The sequence below is a fragment of the Sminthopsis crassicaudata genome, chromosome 1, assembly GCF_048593235.1.
Source record: "Sminthopsis crassicaudata isolate SCR6 chromosome 1, ASM4859323v1, whole genome shotgun sequence".
Taxonomy (NCBI): domain Eukaryota; kingdom Metazoa; phylum Chordata; class Mammalia; order Dasyuromorphia; family Dasyuridae; genus Sminthopsis; species Sminthopsis crassicaudata.
Genome location: NC_133617.1, coordinates 597,972,877 through 597,999,783, shown reverse-complemented (window position 1 = coordinate 597,999,783; position 26,907 = coordinate 597,972,877). Strand labels below are relative to the sequence as shown.

The 26,907-nt window shown below is 33.4% G+C and overlaps 1 protein-coding gene and 1 long non-coding RNA gene across 7 annotated transcripts in view; one reads left to right on the top strand and one right to left on the bottom strand.

Moving 5' to 3' along the window:
* LOC141551139 (uncharacterized) overlaps window positions 1-12,767 on the top strand; it is a 33,070-nt gene extending 20,303 nt beyond the window's left edge. The window contains exons 4-5 of the long non-coding RNA XR_012484791.1: window positions 6,947-7,045; window positions 11,360-12,767. This is a non-coding gene — a long non-coding RNA (uncharacterized LOC141551139). The remainder of the gene's footprint in view (window positions 1-6,946; window positions 7,046-11,359) is intronic.
* PDE4D (phosphodiesterase 4D) overlaps window positions 1-26,907 on the bottom strand; it is a 1,915,283-nt gene that overhangs the window by 1,106,996 nt on the left and 781,380 nt on the right. The window lies entirely within an intron of this gene.

Below are 26,907 nucleotides of genomic sequence, written 5' to 3'. Positions count from 1 at the left end.
TTTATATTATATTTAATATTATATATTTATATATTTAGAATGACCTGTCACCCCTGAACTCTACCTGGCAATGTGAGAATTTGAATGGTTCATTTATTGGAGGTCATTTGGTCTAGGCCCTGACTGTACTTCCAATCATTTTTTCTACCTGTAATAAGTACTCTGGTTCAAAAGGCATGCAGGTAATTAGGAGACATAATGAGAGAATTGAGAAGTTATGGTCTATAAAGTATAGTTAGTTTGAGGTTTCCCTAAGGCATGCTGTATTACATGGATATATAAAATACACAACACACAGAAAAATAAATATTTGGTTCAGACTTACAATTTCATTAGTATAGAGGAAGAGAATAAGCATCATATAACAGCTACTATGTTTAATCACTGTAAGAATTTTTACACATATTATCTCATTTGATTCTCACAACAGTACAACAGAATAAGTATTATTTCCTATTTTACAGTTGAGGAAACTGAGGTAAGCAGAGTTTATGTAACTTGTCCTTCATCAGTCACACAGTTATTAAGTGTCTGCATCTGTACTTGAATTCAGATTTTTTTCTTGGCCCAGTGTTCTATTCACTGAAACACTGAACTGACTGAATATAGAGAAATCCCAATGTGGAAAGTAAATCCATCAATGCACAATGGACAACCATTTAGCACCTTAAAGTGTTACAGAATTTCTCTGGATCACTGAGAAGTTTTGTCACCTTACACAGAGGAAGATCATGTGGTTGTTAATAATACAGTAAAAAGAAGAATCATCCATTATGTGACAGAGGAGGAGAGTAGAATCCAGGTTTTCTTGACTTCAAGGCTGCTTTATTACCTACTATACGACATTGTTGTTGTTGTTGAGTTGTTTTTTTCCAGTTATTAAGCTATTAAGAATTGGGCTTACAAATAAAATTCCTAGAAAAGGAACAAATTAAAAAACCCCAGACAAACACAAAACTTGAAATTCTAAAAATAAAAGGTGAGATTAATAAAATTGAAAGTAAAAAAAAAAACTATTGAATTAATTAATAAAACTAAGAGTTGGTTCTATGAAAAAAACAACAAAATAGACAAACCCTTAGTAAACCTGATTAAAAAAAGGAAAAAGAAAAAGCAAATTGTTAGTCTTGAAAATGAAAAGGGGGAACTCACCACTAATGAAGAGGAAATTAGAACAATAGTTAGGAGCTACTTTGCTCAACTTTATGCCAATCAATTTGATAACTTAAATGAAATGGAAGAATACCTTCAAAAATATAGCTTGCCCAGATTAACAGAGGAAGAAGTAAGTAGTCTAAATAGTCCCATCTCAGAAAAAGAAATAGAACAAGCTATTAACCAACTCCCTAAGAAAAAATCCCCAGGACCAGATGGATTTACATGTGAATTCTACCAAACATTTAAAGAAAAACTAACTCCAATGCTATATAAACTATTTGAAAGGGATTGAAGGAGTCCTACCAAATTCCTTTTATGACACAGACATGGTACTGATACCTAAACCAGGTAGATTGAAAACTGAGAAAGAAAACTATAGACCAATTTCCTTAATGAATATTGATGCTAAAATCTTAAATAAAATATTAGCAAATAGACTTCAGAAAATCATCCTCAGGATAATACACTATGATCAAGTAGGATTTATACCAGGAATGCAGGGCTGGTTTAATATTAGGAAAACTATTAGTATAATTGACCATATTAATAATCAAATTAATAAAAAACATATGATCATCTCAATAGATGCAGAAAAAGCATTTGATAAAATCCAACATCCATTCCTACTAAAAATGCTTGAGAATATAGGAATAAATGGACTATTCCTTAAAATAATAACGAGCATATATTTAAAACCGTCAATAAACATCATATGTAATGGCAATAAACTGGAACCTTTCCCTGTAAGATCAGGAGTGAAACAAGGTTTCCCACTATCACCATTACTATTCAATATAGTACTAGAAACTCTAGCCTTGGCAATAAGAGCCGAGAAAGAGATTAAAGGAATTAGAGTAGGAAATGAGGAAATCAAACTATCACTCTTTGCAGATGACATGATGGTATACTTGGAGAACTCCAAAGACTCTGCTAAAAAGCTATTAGAAATAATTCAGAACTTTAGCAAAGTTGCAGGATACAAAATAAATCCACATAAATCCTCAGCATTTTTATACATTACCAACACAATCCAAGAGCAAGAGATGCAAAGAGAAATTCAATTTAAAATAACTGTCGATAGTTTAAAATATTTGGGAATATACCTACCAAAGGAAAGCCAGGAATTATATGAGCAAAATTATGAAACACTTGCCACAAAAATTAAGTCAGATTTAAATAATTGGAAAGACATTCAGTGCTCTTGGATAGGCTGAGCGAATATAATTAAGATGACAATACTCCCTAAACCAATCTATTTATTTAGTACTATACCAATCAGTCTCCCAAGAAACTATTTTAATGACCTAGAAAAAATAACAACAGAATTCATATGGAACAACAAAAGGTCGAGAATTTCAAGGGAAGTAATGAAAAAAAAATTAAATGAAGGTGGTATAGCTGTACCTGATCTAGAATTATATTATAAAGCAACAGTCACCAAAAACATTTAGTATTGGCTAAGAAATAGACTAGTTGATCAGTAGAACAGGTTAGGTTCACAGGACAAAATAGTGTACAACTATAGCAATCTAGTGTTTGGCAAACCCAAAGATCCCAACTTTTGGGATAAGAATTCATTATTTGACAAAAACTGCTGGGAAAACTGGAAATTAGTATGGCAGAAACTAGGCATGGACCCACATTTAACACCACATACTAAGATAAGATCAAAATGGGTCCAAGATTTAGGCATAAAAAACAAAATCATTAATAAATTGGAGGAACATGGGATGGTTTACCTCTTGGACTTGTGGAGGAGGAAGGAGTTTATGTCCAAGGGAGAACTAGAGACCATTATTGATCACAAAATAGATTTTGATTACACCAAATTAAAAAGTTTCTGTACAAACAAAACTAATGCAAACAAGATTAGAAGGGAAGTAACAAATTGGGAAAGCATTTTTACAGTTAAAGGTAATGATAAAGGCCTCATCTCCAAAATATACAGAGAATTGACTCTAATTTATAAGAAATCAAGCCATTCTCCAATTGATAAATGGTCAAAGGATATGAACAGACAATTTTCAGATGATGAAATTAAAACTATTTCCATTCATATGAAAGAATGTTCCAAATCACTATTGATCAGAGAAATGAAAATTAAGACAACTCTGAGATATCATTACACACCTGTCAGATTGGCTAAGATGACAGGAACAAATAACAATGAATTTTGGAGGGGCTGTGGGAAAACTGGGACACTGATACATTGTTGGTGGAGTTGTGAAAGAATCCAACCATTCTGGAGAGCAATCTGGAATTATGCCCAAAAAGTTATCAAAATGTGCATACCCTTTGACCCAGCAATACTACTACTGGGCTTATATCCCAAAGAAATACTAAAAAAGGGAAAGGGACCTGTATGTGCCAAAATGTTTGTGGCAGCCCTTTTCATAGTGGCTAGAAACTGGAAGATGAATGGATGTCCATCAATTGGAGAATGGTTGGGTAAATTATGGTATATGAATATTATGGAATATTATTGTTCTGTAAGAAATGACCAACAGGAGGAATACAGAGAGGCTTGGAGAGACTTAAATGAAGTGATGCTGAGTGAAATGAGCAGAACTAGAGGATCATTATACACTCCAACAATGATACTGTATGAAGATGTATTCTGATGTAAGTGGATATCTTCAACATAGAGAAGAGCTAATCCAAGTCCAATTGATCAATGATGAACAGAATCAGCTACATCCAGAAAAGGAACACTGGGAAATGAGTGTAAACTGTGAGCATTGTTTTTTTGTGTGTGTGTGTTTTGTTTTGTTTTGTTTTGTTTTTCTTCCCAGATTATTTTTACTTTCTAAATATAATCATTCCATTGCAACAACAATAACAACAAAATTTGGTTCTGCACATATATATTGTACCTAGGATATACTATAAGATATTTAATATGTATGGGAATGCCTGCCATCTAGGGAAGAGGGTGGAGGGAAGGAGGGGAAAAATTCGGAACAGAAGGGAGTACAAGGGATAATGTTGTAAAAAAAATTTACCTATGCATATGTACTGTCAAAGAAAATGTTATAATTATAAAAATAATTTAAAAAAAGAAAAAAAAAAGAGATTACAATCAAACTCATGTCCTCCTGACTCCAGATCTGGTGCTCTATATACTATATCACCTAGTTGCCCTCTATCATATTATCTCTTCTATAGAATAGAGGTCATGGGGATATTCAACAGAGAAAAACTGTCTGAATATAAAGTGATTATTATAGAAAGAGCTAAACAGAGAAACATGACCAAGTCAAATAATATGCCTATGATCAGATAAAGACCTAAAATTTTTCTCTGAAAAATAGATCTATACAACTAAGGTTGATTCATTGAGCTGTTCAATCTAATGAAGTTAAAGGAATACGATTTGGCATTTTGATTTTGTGGGTAGGGTTAGTTTTTGTGCCATAGAAGTAAATTATGCAAACATAAAAATCAACAAATGAATTATCTTTTCTCCCCTGTTTTCCATTTCCCAGGACAATCCTGAGATATCCATTCTTCCAGTGATATCAACAATGAACTCTAACCTATAATAGAAAGGGAATAACCCTCAAATGTCTCTTTTTACATGGAATTAAACCACAAGAAATACAGTGACTTGTTCTTGTCAAAATTCCAAGTCCATATGTCAAAAAGAACGAACATTCTCAATTCCCTATGAAATATAATACTCAGTTCCCTATGAGTTATAATAATGGAAAGGTGTCTACTCTTCTAATCAGATTATTAAAATTTCTTGGGTAATATCAATATTGAGAATTGTCACTTGGATAACTACAAGAGTTTTTAAGTTCAAGAATTCAGATCTTAGTTCCATTTAGTAGTTTAACCATTTTTAAAAATAGTTCCCTACGGTATTTGAGCCAAAGAACTAGGTCCCTCAAATTCTAGGGGATAATTTTCAAAAAGATTCATTTTTCTTTCTGATTCTTTGCCCTTACCAGTAGTTAATCTTAGAATATAACACTTCAGAACCAAAGTTCTTTCCACCATTTCAAGTTTATTCAAACTAAATGAGCCCAAGCATATTTCTGCCTTTTACCATATGTGACTCACCAGTGTTGGTGAAAGCCATAGAGAAAGAAAACGGAAATTGTCACAATTGAACAAAGTCATCAACCTCAGATGAGAAATAAATGTGATTATATTTATAAAATAAATGGCACAGTATCTGACATAGAAGAGATATTATTAAAAATATTTCCCTTTATTCTCTGTATTGTCTTTCACAGATTTCTAATAAAACCCAATGAATACGTATACACTATTAAAGATTCAATTTTAAACATAATTTTAAAATGTTTAAAATGTTTTTTGTTTGTTTGTTTGTTTGGTTGGTTGGTTGGTTGGTTTTTTTAATATCATCTAAGGCCAGCTAGGTAGTTCAGTGGATAGAGTACTGAACTTGGAATCAGGAGTACCTGAATTCAAATCTTGCCTCAGATACTTAAAAGTTGGGTGATCCTGGGCAAGTAACTTAATCTGATTGCCTCCAAAAGATTATCTAACCATTTAAGGAAGTACTAATAGTTACTAATTTGAGGGATTTCCTCTAGCAATATAAATTGCTATCTTCTTTTCAACTTAAAATTTTAGAGAGTTACCTGGTAGAGAGGCTAAAATTATTTACTCAACATCATATCTTGAACCCAGATACTATAGGAGGCAGAGAAGTAGTGTCGTATAGAAGGGACTTACTTTGGATTTAGAAAGACAAGTTCAAATCCTATCTTAGACCCTTTTTGGCTGAGAGATCTTGGGCAAGTTATTCAAACTTGGTCAGCTTCAATTTCCTCATGTGTGAACTGGTGATAATAACAGCGTCAGCCACAGAGGATTTGTTTTGAGGATCAAATCAAAATATGTGTGTGTGGGTGTGTGTGGGTGTGTGTACACACACAAAGAGTTTTTAAACCTTAACTATTAAATAAGGTTTGGTTACTATTATCATTTTGGCTCTGATTAAAAAAAGAAATCTGCTTTTATCTTCTCATTCACAAAGTGATTTGTGGCCCAAGCCTAGTATAATAAGAAATCATGATGCATGGACTGTTTTCTAATTTCACTAGTTGCGAATGTGTCATATTTCCCTGTTTTCTTTTGTATAACCTCTATTCCAATTCAAAGCTACATAAAAGAGAAAAAATATTTTGAAAATTTTACAAACATTTGTCTGACAAGTTGCTACACTGACTTCTTTAAATTCACTCTCTCCTAAGAGGAATAAAAAATAAATACAGTGTTGATAAAATCTCCCATGTCAGAACGATCGCCATTTGAAAAGAGAAATTATTTTCCAACTGGGCCTGGAAGAATATTGCTTTTTGAAACTTAAATGCTTTGAATGAAACTTTGATGAAAACTGCCATTAACAATCCCAGGAAAAGATTCATGTTCCTGAAACTTCACATCTACTTTGTATCTGCTATTTCTTCTTATTAAGGAGACATGTTATACTTTATCTTTTTTTTTTTTTTCAGCCGACCAGTTAATATTATCCACACAATGTTTGATTTATGCAAACCCTTTGCTAAAATGTAGAAAGACATGACTAATTTTGGGCTTATATTGATGACATGGATTTTTTTCAAAGATGTGTCTAGTGATGGGACAGATGCTCCAGATATCCTGAGTTTCTTGAGAAATATGAATGAATATTACATCCCTTTGGCATAGAACTTAAATTTTTTGTTGCTGTTCAGTTGTTTTAGTCATGTCTGACTCTTTTTGAAAACTATTGGGGGTTTTCTTGGAAAAGATATTGAGTTTTCTTCTCCAGTTTATTTTACAGATAAAGAACAGAGGCAAACAGGGTTAAGTGACTTGCCCAGCTGTCACACAGCTAAGAGGTGTCTGAGTCCAGATTTGAATTCACAAGGTAAGTCTTCCTGATTTTAGGTCTGACACACTATCCTGCCACCTAGCTGCACATAGAATTTAATACCAATCTTTATATGGTCAATGTTAAATTTATTTAAGCTACTGATTGAAACCAGTTAGATAATAGGCTGATAACTAGTTTTCAATAGAATCTGAGCTGAGACAAGATTCAATATATTTGAATTAGGGATTTCTTTCCCTCTTCAGCCTGCCACCCCAACCCCTTCTCCATCAACCCCCTATCCCCACTCCCCCAGCTAGTTTGAATGTATAGATCTTGTCTACTTAAACCCAATTCAGGGACAAGTAAAAAATATCATCTTGTAATGTCATTGGTCCTATTTGAAAAATGAAGAATCACCACCAATACCATCAATAATAGACTCTGTACCAGAGAGCTGTACAAGGAAAATTACATTGCTTATTCTAAATAAAAAAATCATCTTAGTTCTCAGAGATCAATTAACCAACAAGCATTTCCTTTTTTAATTTTAAAGCTTTTTATTTTCAAAACACATGAACAGATAATTTTCAACATTCACCCTTGCAAAATCTTGTGTTTCAAATTTTTTTCTCCCTCCTTCCCCCCAATCCTTCTCCTAGACATCAAGTAATGCAATATATGTTAAACATGCATAATTCTTCTATACATAATTTCTCAGTTATCATGCTGCACAAGAAAAATCATATTAAAAAGGAAAAATGATAAAGAAAACAAAAATACAAGCAAACAACAACAAAAAAGTGAAAACACTCAGTCCCCATAGTCCTCTTTCTGGATGCAGATGACTCTCTCCATCACAAGATCATTGGAACTGGCCTGAGTCACCTTGCTTCAACATGTATTTCTTGAACACTATTTTCCCAGTACTATACTTAGACAGGAGACAAAGAAATAAAAATAATCCCTGTCTCAAGGAACTTACATTCTAATGGAAGTGAATCAGAAAGCATGACTGTAGCAAACACTTTTTAAGATCACTTGTCTCTCCTCACATAGTCTTATGTGAGTTCAGCTTAACCTCTCTTTATTTCTTGCCTAGATTCTTTTTAACACTTCTTAATAAATCTTGTCTCAAAATTCATCCCAGAATAACTCCATATTAGGGTTATTTTCCTTTGTACAGATCTGATTATGCTACTTCAGAATCTCCCTCTTCTCTCTAGGATTAAACAATAACTTTGTTTGGCTTTTAGAGCTCTTCACAATCTGGCTCCAAATCATCTTTCCAACTTTTCTATATAATATTTTCCCCTTTTTTATCCTATCATTCAGCTCAGCTGACCTTCTTTCGGTTTTTCACACATGTCACTCCCTTTCCTGTCTATTTTTATTTGTAGTGGCTGTCTTACATACCTGACTGTAGTTCCTGTTCACAGAATCCCTTTCTCCATTCAAGATTGAGTTTCATTGTTTTTCACAGAAGCTTTTCTGAGCTTTCCAACTGTCAGTGCTCTCCTTATAATTATCTTGCATTTAACAATTTTGTATTTATCATCTTTATATTAATTCTCAATATATTTAGACATATACTTAATTATTCTCTCCCCCTTCAGAATATAAGCTCCTTGATAGAAAGGATTGATTAGGATTTTTTTTGGGGGGATTATTTCATTTTTGTTTTTTGTCACATATCCCCAAATATTTGGCAGAGTTGCTGGCACATGGCAAACACTTACATTTTTGTTTGGTTGACTGATTATGTCAAGATTATATTACTTAACCTTTACCAATCCTATAACAAAGGATAAAATAGAGGTATCTTGTGAAGGAATATGTTGACATAGTCGGCAAATTCAGTACAGAGGTTTCAGAGGAATATCTTGAACATTAAGCTGAAACATGTCTTGATATCAAGAAGTGAAAGCCTTCAGAGATGTGTAGGACATGTGCATTTTATATTCTTTAATATGGAAGGGAATTAGAAGATGCTAAATACATTCTGAACTAAATCACACTATACAACATTAAATTGTATCTTTAAGGAAATGAAGTACTATCATGATGGAAAAGAAAAGACAGAAAAGAGACATGAGTCATGCCAGAATCAGTTTTATGGGGATCAATAAAAGCAATGACTAGTTAGAACAAAGGTTAAATTCCAAATTAACAAAAGGCACAAAAATGAAACTGTTTAATAAGTTATAGGCTAAATAGATGACTAAATCAAAGTTTCCCTATCATTTCTACTTTAGAGATGCAGAGCTGCTATGATAGGCAGGTCAAAAGAACCCAAATCAGCCAACATTGAATCTCCTTCCCAAGTTGTAAGACTTGGCAATGAAGAGAGAATAAGAGTTTATGGGCTGATTCTAAAGCATCATGTAGAAGGAACATGGAAGGTTATAATTATTGCTGCTTCATAAAACAGTGAAAAATAGATGAGAAGAAAATGAATTGTAGCAAGCTTCCTTGGCTTGAGATCTACAAAGCAGGATTATCCCCACAACATTACTAGGTAGAACCAGAGAGAGGAAAATAAACATAAAATAGAACAGACTTGCTGACATTTGTACATAAAGTCTCACCATCAATGATATTGGAAACACCACATTTGCACTCTACCTCTTTAGTATCTGATGTACTATAAGGAGCTATAATGGCATATAAGATGAAGAACAACTGGAGTTGCCCTGATGCATATAGAAGGAATTGGTACTAGAGAAAATGAAATTTTTAAAGGCACTGAGGAATCAATTTTCACTCAAAGAATGAAAAGATCACAGACGGTATTGTATTTTTATGTTTCTCTCCCTCTCCTGAAGAGCCAGATGAAAAACCATCAGCTACAAGTGACCCATATGTCTACTTCTCATCTCCATAAAATTTTGATGAGAATGGTCTTGATGACAACATGAGAAAAGAATAGGTAAACTTTGGCAATTAACTTTCCTTTAGAAGTCTACATCTTTATAATCACACAGACTGATTGAGAATACAAAGAATATAACATGCCAGTGTTTCTTGATTCTTGGTTCTTTTTAGGTATGTTTGGCTTGGTAGCATAAAATGCAGTCTTAAAGGCTTTCCTCCCACAACAAATCCCATAAATATCCTAACCTATAGAAAATTTATGATATATAGATAACTTTGTTCAATGATCAAATGACTACTGACATTAAATGAGGCATAACCGAAGAAGACATATGCAAACCTATCAGATTTATCAGTGTTACAAAGAAATGTCTAATAAAAGGCCTCCAAAGAAGAAAGTATCTTTACCAATAGCAAGGTTTTCTAAATTCCCTTATTTGCAAATGACAATTAGTACTACTATTTAACATCAGAAGAGTTTAAAGCTTCCTCTGCAAAAACAATAGTAATTTGAAGAATATTGCATTAGCCATTCACAGAAGGAAAACAAAATGGATAAAATACCAAGTTTATGATATGCAGTTGGTTGAGTTAATCCATATACATAAACACATACACATAATGTGTGCTGTGTGTGTGTGTATATATATATATATATATATATATATATATATATATATATATATATATATACATATATATATGTATACATGTCTATGTATATGGATGTACATGCTTGTATATGTCAGCTAAACACTTCTGCTGATCAACTGGCTGGGCCAAGAAACATTAGTAAGAAAAGAGGCTTATATTGCATTTGAAGAATTGTGTAGTCATTTTAATGGTTCCAAGCTCAGCAAAATTCCATTTTAAAACATCAATATATTTTCAGTAATGCTATGATGGTTTTGAGTCACGGACAAGAACATATCAGAAGAATCAAAATTGCATGTGACTCATAAGCCAATGGGTATAAGTAGACTGTAGCATATTACTGATGACTAGATTTTGAGAAGCAGCACAATTGATAATATCAAGAACACAAAAACCAGAAAGGAAAATGATGCAGTCATGCAACAAGAATCTGTACTCTTGAGATAGCAAAAGTCATTAAAATGTTTTCTGAATGTTTGAGTAAATCTTCTAGAATATTTATTGAAAATTATATAGAAGAATTATACTGGAAGAGAAATCATGGAGGGGCTAATAAGATTATTGAGAGTAGAGGTCCTTTGGGTATGTGGATTTTTCACAAATTATGTAATGTGAGTTATTATTCTGAATCTCTAACTTTCTTTATCATTATCTTTTTTCTCTCCCTCCCTGTTTCCCCCCTTCTCTCTCTCTCTCTCTCTCTCTCTCTCTCTCTCTCTCTCTCTCTCTCTCTCTCTCTCTCTCTCTCTGTCTGTCTTTTGCTCTCTCTCTCTTTCTGTCTTTTGCTCTCTCTCCTCCCATCTTCCCCCTCTCTTCCTCTTTCCCTTCCCTCCCCCCTTTCAGCAATATGGTATAGAAGACCAAGTTTGGATTTAGGAAAAAAGTGTATTTAAATCTCAATATGAAGATACACCCACAATAGGATTTCCTAATATCAATGATATCATGATTGTTCATCCCGATCTCACTGTGTGTGTGTGTATATATATGCATACTACAAACATTTATACATATACACCATTTATATATATAAAACTGATAAATATATGAATTGTTGGATTTTTCTCTGTACTATTTCTGTAGTTATTTTTGAGTTTTGGCATTGAAGAGAAAGTTATTCAAAAACAAGTTCTAGAATTTATAAGGGAAGATTTTAAGTAAAGAATCTGTCACTTAATTTATGTTTTGCATACTAAATATTATTTTTTATATTATATCAAAATCACTTATAAAACCAGGCAAAGCATTTGTGCTACCAAGGCAAGGTTTGAAAAGTATGAAATGTATGCTTCTTGTTTCACTGAAGATATATTCTAACATTTTTTGGCCTTATTCAGATTTAGACTGTCCTCAAGAAAGATAATTTTCTCTCAGTCTCAGCTTCCTCATCTGTGAAATAGGGGTGATAAAAGTACCTACCCCACAGGATTATTGTAAATATCAAGTGAGTGCATATGTGTATATATGTATATAGATATATGTTTGTGTGCATAATACTTTGCAAATATGAAAAAACAATATAAATGCTAGTTTTTACTGTTACCATTTTCATTTTGAAAATATACTACAAAGTGCTATCATATCTCATACTCTGTGTCCTATAAAGTTGCTGAGTATTCCTAGGATTAAATATGACTTTTAATAGGCATTTTCTCTTCTAGGTTATCATAATTCACAGAACACTAATTCAAATGAATTCAGTGATCCTTTATTAAGCACCTCTCTTTTACAAGGAATTGTACTAGGTACAAAGGACACAACCAACAACAAACAGCAAGCTTAAGTTCTCCTTGGTGGCTACAACATATTTGATAGATAAATAAACATGAAAAATATGCAAAACAGATACAAAGTAATTTAAGGGGTCAATTAACAAGTGGGGGAGCTCAGAAAAGATTTCATTTGGGAGATCATACCAAGGCTGAACCTTGAATGGAATGAGAGATTTGTAGAGGCAGAGGGTTAAAGAGAGCATTCAAAGTATATGCAAAAGCACAGGTGAGAGATGTAGAATATTGTGTTTGAGGAACAGAAATTACTCCAGTTTTGCATGATACAGAATAAGGTGAAAAAAATCTATAAAAAAATAAACTGGGTCCAGATTGTGAAGAGTTTTTAATATCAAAAAAAGACATTTGATTTTATTCTAGAGGCAATAAAACAAACAAACAAACAAATAAACAAACATTAGAGCTGGGCTTCTTAATTTGGAATACTTGAACTTAAAATAAATGTTAATTGTCTTCTAATGTAATTGTTTTCCTTTGTATTCCTACGTGTTTAATTTTACACATTTGAAAACTTTATTCAGAGAAAGGGTCTATAGGTTTTACCAGACTAACAAAAAGACCCATGAGTTCTCACTTGCTATTTCTGTACACTACACCATTTCTAAGATGGAAGTGGGGAGTAGTAGTAGCAAAATAACAAACCTTTTTTTTTTTTTTTTTTATGAAAGCCATCTTCAACTAAAATATATATTACATGTGAATAAAATTGATTTTATATATTAAACAATATCCCCAAATTTTAAACATATGTGCAAGTTTGCCATTTAGGAGCAAAATAACTTTCATTAGGTGAAAGGAGAGTTACAAAGGGGAAGAGAAGTATAATTTGCAAGTTTAATAATATTAACAGTGGGATACAATGTGATGGTTAGTCAGATAATAAAAAAACTGAATATCATTTATTTTTTAAAGAAATCAAAATATATAGCTTATGATTACATTATGAAGCTCAAACTATTTCAAATAAAGTTCAGAACAGGTCAAGGTCATACACAGCTTTATCATTATTGTCTCTCTCTCTCTCCCTCCCTCCTTCCCCTCTCCATTTCTCTCTCCATTTCTTTTTCCTTCTCTTCTTTATCTCTCTCTCAGCAATATGGTATAGAGGACCACGCTTGGATTTAGTATTTTTTATTATTTTAATATTCTGTATTTTAATAATTTGACATATAAATATTTTCTTATTTAATCTAATCATTATAAATTTAAATATGCTCTTTTCTCTGCTATAAAACTATATAACATAATATATTTTAAAAAGGATTATATTACATTTTAATTTTTTAGCACCCTGTACTTTGTGTTATAGCCCCATGAAGAAAAGAATTCCTGAATCCAATTTTATCAATAAGGAAACTGAGAATTATACTTTCCCCAGAGGCTTGGCTAGTCTCACAGTGATTCTGAAGAGAATTATATCTAGAACTCAGTACCTGCCTGACTGGTACCTGGGAAACAATAAAATAACATTGGCAAGGGCTTGTATAGTTCTAATCAAGAGAGATCTGGAAGATACAATAAGGAAAACCAAGAGTCTGGTCAAGTCCTTGGACTTTGCCTAAAGGAGAAAAGGAGATTAATAGCATCATGGGATCATCAGGCACAAGGAATAGGTCTAAGCAGTGAGGAGCTAGGTGATTAAACAGGTAACAAGAAAAATAAATTCAAACAGGAATGAAAAACTCTGATCCTAGTATAAAAGTTATTTGCATGTGTTCTTCCTCCCTCCTCTCTCTTCCTCTTTCCTCCTCTCTCCTCTCCTTCTCTCCTCCTCCCCCTTTCTCTCTCCATCTCCTTTTACCTTTCCTTCTTCTCCCTCTTCCTCTTTTTCTGTCCTTAGTACCTATAATCCTAGGCCCACAAGTGTTAACTAAATTTCAGATGAATCTTGCTCCATTTGGGGGCATTTCCAGAGTTGCTGAAATTTACAGGAAGTTTTCACAAATTTGTAGACTTCCACTGAATCCTTTTTGTGCTAGTAGGTCAATCAATCAGTTAAGTGATTAGCATTTATTGAGTAGTACCTATGTGTTAGGTACTCTGCTAAATGCTGGGGATTTGAACCAAAAAAAAAAAAAAGAGCAAAATACAATCTCTGTCCTCAAAGAGTTCACAATTGAATGGGAACCAGAGACTGGTTTGACAGTGAGAGGCACTCTGGTGATATGGAAAGCACAATAAACTTGGGGTCAGAAGATTTTTAGGTTCAAATCCCATTGATGGCATGCCTTAGGTATATAAAGATGAGAAAGTCAGTTAATTTCTCTGTTTCCTCTTCTATAAAAAGGTGAGAATAAAACATGTGATTCCCCCCCCCCCCCACCTAGGGCTCTAATGAGGATCAATTAATAAAATGTATGTGAGGTGCTTTACAACCCTTAAAACAAATAAATGCCAAGAATACACTCCTGGATTCTGGATATTCTCCTAGATAAAGGCAGAAGGGACTATGGAAAGAGCTAGATGAACAATCACAAGAATGGGCTCTAGAGCTGGGCCTTCATGATATTTTGTGTATAACAGTGCTTGTGTAAATTAATCTTACTGAGCTTCTTTTTTCTCATCTGGAAATTAACAAAGGACCCCTATGCTAATAATCTCACAAAGTTTATGTAGGATTACATGAACTCAGAAAGAATTGCCATCTTTGAAAAGTGTTAAAGAAAAAATTCAAAAGTCTTTTCATAAGTACATACATACATATGTATATTTACATATATACCCACATCTAGATCCACATTTATACATATACACTCATATAATGCAATTATAAGAAAATAGTTTTTGAAATAGAAAGACTACACTTAGGAATATAAGGAGATTGTTATGTGAGATGAGTAGGAGAAAAATAAAGTGTTTCAAATAAATTCAATCTTTGAATATATACAGAGATCACTTTTAACCCTAGAAGAGGTTGCATTTGTGACCTTTGAGCCATTCCTGATAATCTTTTATGGGGCCACTGTTAAGGAGGAGAACAAAGACCTAAAAAGAATAAAGTTACACAAATACAATCCTGATTTTCAAAATGAGGAAAATGATGTTTTCTCAAAACCAGTGATCTATAAATTCAATACAATTAATGATGAAATTCTGCAATAATCTACTTAAAATTTTGTGAGCATTCAGAAAAGAATATTTTAATCAATGAGTCAATGTGGATAAAAGGTTGGTATGTCAAAATAATGTCACTTCTCTTTATGAAGTAATTACTAAGTTATTTAATATAAGTTTACACACACACACATATATATATTATCTATATATACACATACACACATATACATAGAAATAAAATATATATATATATATATATACATACACATATGTCTTAATCAAGGCAATTCATTTCACAATGATATTCTTAAGTATAAGATTTTGAAGTGAATAATTGGTATTCTATTGAATTAAATCACCAAAAGCAGAACAATAGCTTTTTAGACACCTATATTAAATTTTTTTCACTAATGGTTTTGTGTTAATTTGCAGAATATCTAGTAGCTGTTTTAAGAAGGTATACAAGGAAAAGGAAAAGACAATCTCTGCTTTCAAGGAACTCACAAATCTAATGAGAAGGAAGTGTGATGATTTTTAGAAAGAGGCCTAGACTTTGATTCAGAAGGTCTCTGGGTTCATAGAACATTGTTTTCATTTATGTCTGAAGTTGTTCATTGTTTTTATCAGGGACTTGAATTTATAAATTCAAATGTCACAAATGGGAATTCAGGAGGGATGGCTACTATACAAGTCTAAAAATCAAACTTCAAAATCATCCAAACAGGCAGTAATGCTGCAGCAAAAATGAGGTGAATTTAATTTGTTCCAGATCTATGATTTCATCTACATAGAAACCCCTTGGTATGGACACACCTTTCACTCATGCAGATCTGCCAATGGTCTGTATCTTAAATCCTTAAGAACCAGTCTGTTGCTTGGGGGGCACTGAGAGGTTAATTATCTTGCCCATTGTCATAAGGCTAGCAAGTGTCAGGGGCAGACCTTAAATCCAAGTCTTCCAGATTCCTACTGGGATCTCCATCTGTCATCTATGATATCTCTGGGAAGAGAAACACAAAGATTCAAAGAGTGAATCATACCAGTAAAGGATGAAAAAGGCCTGATGTGACATCAATTGACATTTTTAAAAATGTGTATTTTTAGCCGAACATGACCTATTAGTATGATGCAATTAATTTTTAAAGCTAATATATCTAATAGGAGTGGAATGGGAATTAGTGTCAGCATGGTATAATGCTTAGAGAGCCAGAAGGACTTAGGCTAAAATCATACCTTTGATTCATACTAGGTATGTGATTCTTGGAAAGTCAATAAATGTTAGTGGCCTAGGCAAATCTCTAAAACTATAAGTTACAGATGAGTTGTTTTTGATAAAATCACAAATTTAAAACTAGAAGAAATCTTAGAGGTCATCTAATTCAACCTCTTAATTTTACAGATGAACAGACTAACAACTAGAGAGACTCAGTGACTTTAAAAAGCACTAAGGAAGAGAATTCAAGTTTCCTCTTTCCAAATCCAGAACTCTTGACAATGAATCATTACTGTCTAAATAACTATTGGCAGATTTTAATGCTGGAAAACTTACACTAACGAAATGTTTGGGTGAGGTCAGAGAAGGAAAGGAAAAGGAAGAGGAGGAGAGAGGGAGAAGAAAAAGAATGGAAATTGTACAGAAATGCATCACATTTGTGTTTCATTATTCTTGGCACCACATTGCCAAACTAGAGTGAATACAGAAGAGGGGAAAAGAATGACTTAAAAGCCATGCCATAGAGAGAGTTTTTAATGAGGGTTTTCTTCTTGAAGGCCATTATAACCATTTTCAGACTATTTTAAAAGGAAATTGACTTTTTATATTGTTGGGGAGGGTGGATCAAGCAATAATAAAACAATATTATAAGGAGGCAGATTATGGGTAGGCAGGAGAAAAAAAAATTGTGTAGCAATGAAACTGCTCAATCATGGCATGGGCTACCTTACTAGGCAGGAAGTTCATAGTTACTCACAAGCTGTGAGTGGAAATAGTTGCTGAGGTAGCTGAAGAAATCTTTGCATTAAGTGATAAGCTGGATGGTAGCATTAACTACAAATCTAGGATATAAAATACATGTAAAAATTCAGTTAATTAATTATGTAGTTATGGGGATATGTAATATTTGATTTGACAAGGTTTTATTAGTTGTGAAGTCAGCTAAGTGGTATAGTAGATAGAGTATTGGCCCTGAAGTTGAGAAGACTTACCTTCCTCAGTTCATATCAAACCTCAGACATTTTGTGTGACCCTGGACAAGTTATTTAGCCCTGTTTACTCAATTTTTTCATTTGTAAAATGAGTTGTAAAAGAAAATGGTAAACCACTTCAGTATCTTTACAAAAACAACAACAACAAATTGGGTCACAAAAAGTTGGATATTATTGAAAAACAATCAAACAGTAACAGCACCATACTACTTAGAAGAGTAGTAGTTAATTATTACTCTGGTGTCCTATAACTTTTCTTCCTGATCTTTTGCTGCACTACAGTGAATGCCCAGGCTGGCCATCTATACTTTCCTAAGAATTATATTTGTCACATGGACAAGTAATAGGAGTAACTAACACTATGGAGAAATTATAGTTTGTCAAAGGAAAACCAAATTATTAAAATGTTGCCATTGTTTAAAAACAAATTAAGCAGAACTCAACATTGCGGAAAAAAAAAAAAAAAAACACTGCTTTAATTTGGGCATTTAGATACAGATAATGAAAGTATCCTATTGCAAAGAAAATAAGGAAAATGCATGAAAATGAAAGCAGAATGAAAGAAATCAGACAATTAAATGGCTATTATTTAGTAACTGAAAATCTTGGAGTAGAATATCCATAAACATTTTTTTTTTCTTCACTATGTAGACAGCTTGACTTGGTTTGATTAGTACTTTGTTTATTGAGCTCAGGTGCAAGTGCTAATTAGCACCATGGCATGTAAAGTGAGTGAGAAAGGCTTAGGGGAATGAAGAACATATGGAAATAGGAAAATCTCAGAGTTCATTTTGATGATATTCAAAAAACACTCAAAAGAAGGAAAGAGCCCAGAAGATAGAAATGCTGCATGCCTTCTGACTAAAGCATAATGGTTAACATTGAAAGTATATGGCTAGGAAATGGGAGTGTGTAGCTTCTTGCTACATGAATATTTATGAAGTTTACAGTCCACATGTGGAATGGTTGTAAACTGCTCTGATTAATGAATTTAATTGTAAATGTTTTGAGTTGAATTCTTTAACTGGATTTCATCTAGTTGATGTGCCTAGTGTGAAAATAAATATTCTACAAGAATAATATGCGAATCATACAATGGAACTGTCCAGCTTATATTTTGTTAGCAATGGTTAAAAAAAAAAAAAGAAGAAGAAGAAGCTGCACCATAAGATTTGTAGAACAGTGAGTTGAGTGAGTTGAGACCAGGAAAGCAGAGAATATCAGATAGGGATTCAACAACTAGATACTTTAAAGAAATTCATTAATTCATTTATCACATAACAACTACATGCAAAATCACATGCTTGGTAATTAAAGAATCCTAAGTTTAGGGAACATAGATCATCAAGTCTAACTCACTCCTTTTACAGATGAAACTGCTCAGTGGGTTCATAGCTGAAATAAAACCTGATTTCAGAGAATACAAAGTTAGAAAATAGCAAATTTTTTCTGTAGATCTGCCTTTCTAATCCATAAAGATGATATTGTTTCAGATGTTTTAGATATATAGATTTGGAATTGATAAAACCCTTATCATGTAGTCCATCCTCCTCATTTTAGGGTCGAAGAAATGAAGTTCAAAGAAATTAAATGATTTGTCTAGTCTTAGGGAGGGGATAGAGTGGAACTTTGGTTTCATACTCTCTGATTCTTTTCTACTGCTTCAGGCTGTCTTCCAATATGGAGATAAAAGAGGAAAACAATAAGGAAAACACTACCTTACCTAGAATGTTTATATGACTTGATAAGTCTCTTGAAACCTAAAAGAGTAGTATGGTAGAAATGGGTTTTTACTGCTACCATAAAGAATATTCTTGATATGCAGGCTCTCAATTGTGCCACAAATTAGGAAATCTTCCAAATCTTCCTGTGAATGTCCCAGAATAAAACCAAATCTTTCCTTTAACAAACTGGGCCTGGAAACAATGTGCAAACTCCCACTACCAAGCTACTTAGCAGTTATTTGGTGACTTATAATAGAGAATTGTCTTATTTACTACTTATACTTTATATAGCTTATTTTGTGAATATTTGTTTACATGATATCTCCCCATTAGATTGTAAAGTGAGGGCAGGGACGATCTTTTGTCTCTTTTGTTTCCCTAGCATTTAGCACAGTATCTGATTTAGAGTGGACACTTAATAAATATTTATTGATTTTAGGGCAGTGATTAAGTAACCAGTGTGCTTCTAGTCCTTCAGAAGGAGGTTAGAACTATAGACCCAGAATAAGGTATTCTAGCAATACTTGGACTTACAGGATAAGCTTATTAATTCCAAGGAAGTTTCCAGATCTTGATGGAAAAGAAATAATGACCCTAAAATCAGGGGAAGTTAGTGATATGCCAGCCTTTAGTATAGTGATTTCCTGGATTTAATTCCTGGACAAGTTTAGGACATTTCATGGCTTTAAGAACAGTTTTTATGAGCCTAATTTAGCCATAGGGACTTCGACAAACCAGATCAAAGAGATCTTCATGGTTTACCACCACTGAAGATTCTACTACCTCACAAGGATGTCATGGGGATTCTTCCAGTAACTAAGAGATATTTTTCATATTCTACTATAATTAAGATAATATAGATTTGCTTACTCATATTGAAGCAAGGGTATGATATGCCTATTCCATTTGCAACTAGACCTAGAACTGTCTTGGAAATTATATCCTTCCTCTAACCTTTACTAGTTGTGTGACTATGGATAAGTCACATAATATGTCTGACCTCCTCATCTATAAAATGAGTACAATGATACTTGTAGTAGTATTGGTGTGAACCTCAAATGAGAAAATACCATGTAAGAAGCACTTTGTAAATGTCTACTATTGATATTATTTTCCCCCAAACCCACTTACAATGAATTAACCTATATACCATAGCCATGCCTCTCTGATCTAAGAGTCTACCTAGATAGTCAAGCCTTGGGCTGCATCCCAAGCTTTAGTGATTCTTCCATCATTCTCCATGCCAGACAGGCAGCAACATGAGAAAATGCAGAGTAATCATGGAAAAATTCATGTTGCTTAAGCATATTAAGACTGATTCACCTTAGTTACATAGGCTGCAAACAGCAAAGGGAGAGTGTCAAGTCTATGAGTATACTAGACATTAATCATTTATTTGCTGCAAAAGAGGCAGAGCTTCTGAAAGAAAAGAATGGTTCAGCTCAACAGGCATATACATCTTAATGTTACTTTTATTTTCCATATCTACTGATTCCTCTTATTCCCTAGGCACTCCTTTTTTTTTTTTTCAATTTTTTTTATCTTTATTTTTTATTTTACTTTTGAATTGGAGCTTTCAGTGGCACAGCCACCATTGCCTGATGGACAGATATCATTACCATATGAAAATGTTTTTTTCTACTGCCACAAGAATTATGCTCATCAATGCAGCCAAAGTAAGGCTCTGTACACAAACTCTGATTCTAGTCATGGTATTCCCAACACTTACTTCCATCTATCAAGTAACTTGATAGTCAGTCAGCCAGTAAACATTAAGTATCTATTATATGCCAGGCACTGTGCTAAGTGTCAAAGATACAAGATAAAGCAAAAGAAAGTACTGGACTTCAGACAAACTAATAATTTAGGACAAATAGAAGCTTCTCAGAATGATTTGTAGTCTACCTAAGGATATCCCAGACACATAATAAAATAGTCAATAACAGCAAACCCTAGATATGTAGAGTAAAATGCAAACTCCTTGAGAGCAAGGATTACTTAATTTAATTCCCAACAATTAATATAGTTATATATAGGGAACACATAATAAATAAGTTAGACCTATTATTTATAGAGAATATTTAGGTTCAAAGCCTAGCTGTACCTACTGGCAATGTAACCTTAGAAACATTAATTCACCTCTCTGGGTCTCAGTTTCCTTCTGTGCAAAATGAAGAGGTAAGAGTAGGTATAAAGCATACCTGGCTAGTTTATCAAATCCAATACACCAATCAATCATCTAGGAAACTACTAGTACAGGAACAGGTTCCAGTCATAGTCATGCAGTTCCTGTCCCTAGGTTCTATGTAGCATAACTATGTACCTCACCAGGCTCCCACCTAATTTCTCAAGAACTTTGGCAAAAAGATGTACCTCACACTTGAACTTTGTATTGTGAGAGATGATAGTTGATTGCTTTGGATGAGGGAATGGAGGTATTTTACAATCTGTCTCTGGAAAAAAAAAAGTGACTATGTCTGCAGCAGCATGCAGAAGTATGACTAAACAAATTTTCATTTCATTTATGAAAGTACCAGTGGTTCTAGTTTCAAGGCAAGATGAACAATAATAAATACTGAACAAATAAAGAAAGGACTATTGAGTATCAGAGCAGCTCTAACAGCAAGCAGAAAGCCCTTCTACAATTTCAGAGATTCTTCCATTTAAATTTTGTTTTGATTTTGTCTTAGTTTTTAGGAGAATAATATTTTTGAGTTAAATATCTCATGTTGATTTTGCTTCCATCTTCTCCTACCCCCCACTTCACCTCAGCCATTAGATTTTCCCCCTGAGAATCTCAAATAAAATCCATTTAGAACTTTTCAAGAGCTAAGATTTAGTGAAAACACACTTTTTAGGCACAACATATTGATCTTCACCAAAGAGGTGAGAGTCATATAACAATGGGCTTGAAACATTTGAAACATCTTAAATGGATAAATGCTTAAATTCTAGTTATATCTCCTAATTGTTTTCCATTTTGGTTTGAAGTGGTATAACTTTAGGGGTAAAATAATTTAATTAAGATGCTGCAAAAGTTTGTAGCTGTATAACTACATGTGTTATCTCATCTCTGCAATTATTCATATACTCTAAATCTAAGCACACATTAATGGGGACTGCTTCCACCAGAAGAAAAATTCTTTAGCCTTAAAAATGTGTCATTTTTATGAATTTGAGGGAAAATATAAATCGCAGCTAGCAGACATTTTCAGGCCAAAGTAATTTCCTTTGTCAAAGAAAGTTGGCCTACGCCCTTCACAAGTTCTATAGTTGTTGTTGTTGTTTTGCCTATAATAGCAGAACTAAATATGTTGAAGCACCAAATTGGAGTAACAATGCAGCACATAATAAACCTATATTCTTTTAGATTCCATCAATTTTTCTCTGTGCCTAGTATTTTCTCTACATATTTGGAAGGGGGTCAGTAGTTTTGTTGCTAGTAGGAAAACAGATCAAACATAATATAAATCCACCTTCATTCTTGCCAGGTGAAGCTCTTGGGAATGATTTGTATAGACCAGAGAAATGATAGGAATTAAAAGGATTTTTTTCGCTTTCATTTAAGGAGTAGATTAAATTCAAGGAGTGGCAGCTATGGCAGAGAAAAAGCAGTTAACAAGACAAACAACGCCTGTAGGCTTCTTTGGCTGCCTGGATGGTAATATCTCTTAATCACGAAGAACCATAAGAGAAGAGGGTTTCAGTAGGGACATAACTCTGAGAGTGAATTGCACTGGCTACATCTGTCCCTTGGCCAGTTGTGTTTATTATGTTCTGTATGTGTGACTTTTGTCATTCTTATCCTTCAAATTACATTTATCCTATGTATGTGCTCTAATGCCAGTGGTTTTTTTGAACTATAGAAGCATATACCATGTGTACAGCATATGCATATATGTGACATTTACCTGAATGCTATTTAATCAAGTAGCTTTTCCTTTAAAATGGAATAGCCTCTTCTTTGGCTTACTAAAAACAAACATATATACATAGATAACACACATATACTCATCATGTATAGATATAGACAAATACAGAAGACACACCTATAAAGAGATCCATGTAAATACATACTCTGTGTGTGTGTGTGTGTGTGTGTGTGTGTGTGTGTGTGTGTGTGTACATACTGTATCTGGAGGCAGGAAGTTATATTTCAAATGCTGTCCAATACACTTCTTAGGTGTGTGATCCTTGTTAAGACATTTAACTTACTTCAGGCTTAGTTTCCTCATGAGCAAATTAGGGATAATCAAAGCATCTACATCACAAGTTTGTTGTTGCAAATAGCCCATAACAATAATCTAGTGTTTGACAAACCCAAAGATCCCAGCTTTTGGGATAAGAACTTTTGGGATAAGGACAAAAATTGCTGGGAAAATTAGAAATTAGTATAGCAGAAACTAGGCATTGACCCACACTTAACACCATATTCCAAGATAAGGTCAAAATGGGTTCATGGCCTAGGCATAAAGAATGAGATTATAAATAAATTAGAAGAACATAGGATAATTTACCTCTCAGACCTGTAAAAGAGGAAGGAAGGAATTTATGACCAAAGAAGAACTAGAGATCATTATTGATCACAAAATAGAAAAATTTGATTATATCAAATTGAAAAGTTTTTGTACAAACAAAACTAATGCAGACAAGATTAGAAGGGAAGCAATAAACTGGGAAAACATTTTTACAGTCAAAGGTCAACCTGCCATCTCGGGGAAAGGATGGGAGGAAGGAGGGGAAAAGTTGGAACAAAAGGTTTTGCAATTGTCAATGCTGAAAAATTACCTATGCATATATCTTGTAAATAAAAAATTATAATAAAAAAACAAATTTGTTGTTGCTATTATTGTTGAATCTGAGGACATATGTTTAAAGATCTTTGCATGATTTAGATCACTATATAAATATTAGTTATTACTATATATGTATTTATATGTGTACATGACATCACCCATGATTTCTTAATATAGAATGAAAAGATATAGTATAAAACTCCTATGACACAACTTAATGCTCATTTTGGATTCAGAATGAGTTTTCTATGAGGCTGTTTGCCCTCCTGTAGATGCTTTTCCTCAGTGAACAATTTGATCAAAAAAAAAAAAAATTAGCAATGGCCAGTTATATTGGCTCATGTGTAGCTCTAAGCCAAAACTATTTGTTGAAGGAATCTTATGCAAAAAGTACTATACTATTCCACAGGGTTGACCAAAGAATTAAAAGACAACATCTCTACCTTTGAGGAATCAATAAGCGAAGATAAGGAAACACACACATATAACATGACTGAAGAACAATTCGAAAGCAACATGCCAAGGGAAAAATTCCATAAAGGAATTTCCTCAATCTATGAGATAGATGGATGATTGATAAGGTAGCTGTAAAAGGAATTTCTTTACATCAAATGTTAAATTCCTTTTGAATTCCATTATAAAATTGTAGATGTGTTTCTCTGGGGGGAAAAAAAATGCCTCTAAGCCAGAATAATGTCACAGACTTTATAACGTTAACACAGAATGATGTTAAGACTTTATAAAAGATTTTAAATCACATATTTATAAGAAAATAATAGTTTTCAGATAAAATATTAATGGTCATCTTATAATTAATGCATTATTTATTTTTAGGCTGCTTCCATAAAGGATTTAAGGTAGTTATTAATGCCAGGACTCAAAAACTGGCAAAATACCAATTTAAAAACATAAATTTTTATTTATGCATAAGATAACCATTTAAAGATTTTTTTAAAAAATGACAACTTAACTAAACAAGTCAATTCAATGTTGATCATTTCTTCACAAATTTACTCTACAGTGTGTAGTAACTTCATTTTCTTCATGAGGCATAGTTTTGGTAAGTGGATAGAGAAATAAACATCTATTCAATTATACTCTGCCATTGAATTCCCCCATGAATTTAGATATTTGCTCCCATTGGGAGGAGCTGTGAGTTTCAACATGTAATAAAAGTCACCTTGAAAAAACCCAACACCTCCCTGAAGAGCATCTGCCTTTTTAAGGAATAGTCTACTTGCATGTTTATATTTAATTATTCCATACAGTGTATGGAAAAACATAGTCAAAGATAAAGTCAATTCACATTTTAAACCATGTGTGTTGCAAGATACCGCACAACTCCCTTCAATTTCTTTGGGCATTCTCTCTGACTCCTGGGGATATTAATATTTAAACAGCCTTGCTAGGCTATTCCACTAGGTATATAAGCAACTGTATATCTGCAAATTCCAAAAGGGGATGCCTTTCCAGGCAATTTGGAAATTGCAAAGCAGTCCCACAACTAAAGATGGAAACACAGTTCCTGGAACATCTACTTACCTGAGGTATGCAAATTAAATCAGTTCCATCATCTATAAACTGGAATCATGAGCTTCTGCTTTTTGGAATCTTAATAGGAGTCTCATAAGTAGTCAAATGTTAGTGAAGTCAGCATTGGAGTTAAAGTACATGAGTTTGAATTTTGTCTTTGTATCTTATGATTATGAATCATGTGATTTTGGACTTTACCACTCCAGCCTTCATTTTCTTCTACTGCAATCTTTCTATCCTATATATAGTTGAACCTATTCCCTAAAGGCAAGTGCAAAGTAGCTATGCCTATGTGTGGGGAGTAACGGAGGAAGGATGCTGGGTCACAAGTAATCAGGTGGTCAAAATATTGGGCAAAGGTCCAAAGAGTGTGTGGCAAAAAGCTGATTTACCATGGAAAGATCCCTATAAGAAATCAGAAGTTAGATATTGGACAAGATAGCAGTTTCAAAAGCAGGAAGAGTTGGTCAGGTTAGCAACTCAGAGCTTACATCTAAATAACAACTTTATCTTTCTTGATGCAAACATCATCCTGTGATGTTCAAACTCAGTCCCATCTAAAAGGAGAAGGAGGTAAGGATGGTGATAGTAATGCTATCCGATTTTAAGATCTAAATAATAAACAAGGTTTTGTTTCTGTTGAGTTTTGTTGGAATAGACTTAACAAATTTAATGATGTGGAGAAGTCCTTCAGTCAATGCATATCCATTCCTGCCTCACAATTTGTAGTCTGTGAACTTGAGACACTGAGAGATAGTGAATTCTATAGTAATGCTCTGGACACAAGTTTTCCTGGCTATAAAGCTGGCTCTCTATCCACTAGGCAATATTCTGCCTAGGGAAACACCTGCTGTACATCTGTGTTGTGTGAATGTAGCATTCTAGACACTATATTCCCACATGTTTCTCCATTTTAGCAAAATGTTGCTAATCCCTGCTTAATGCTATTTTGTTTCAAACAAACAAATAGGCAGCTGATACAATTACCAATAAGAACCAAGAATCCTCATATATCCCAAACTCAGTAATAGTAACAAAACTTATTTCAGATTGAAAGAAAGAAAGAATTAATGAAAAAGAGTTGATTAAATACTTGCTGTGTTCCAAGCACCTTTATAAGGTCTGGGATCCAAAAAAAGCAAACAACTGTCACTATGCTGAAAGAATTTAGTGTGGTTTTGTTTGTTTGTTTGTTTGTTTTTTAACAGAAAGGAATATGTGGAAAGAGTTATCATAGTTTGGAAAGCTATAGGGCTGAAAGATAGTGAGTGGAAAGAGGAGGGAAC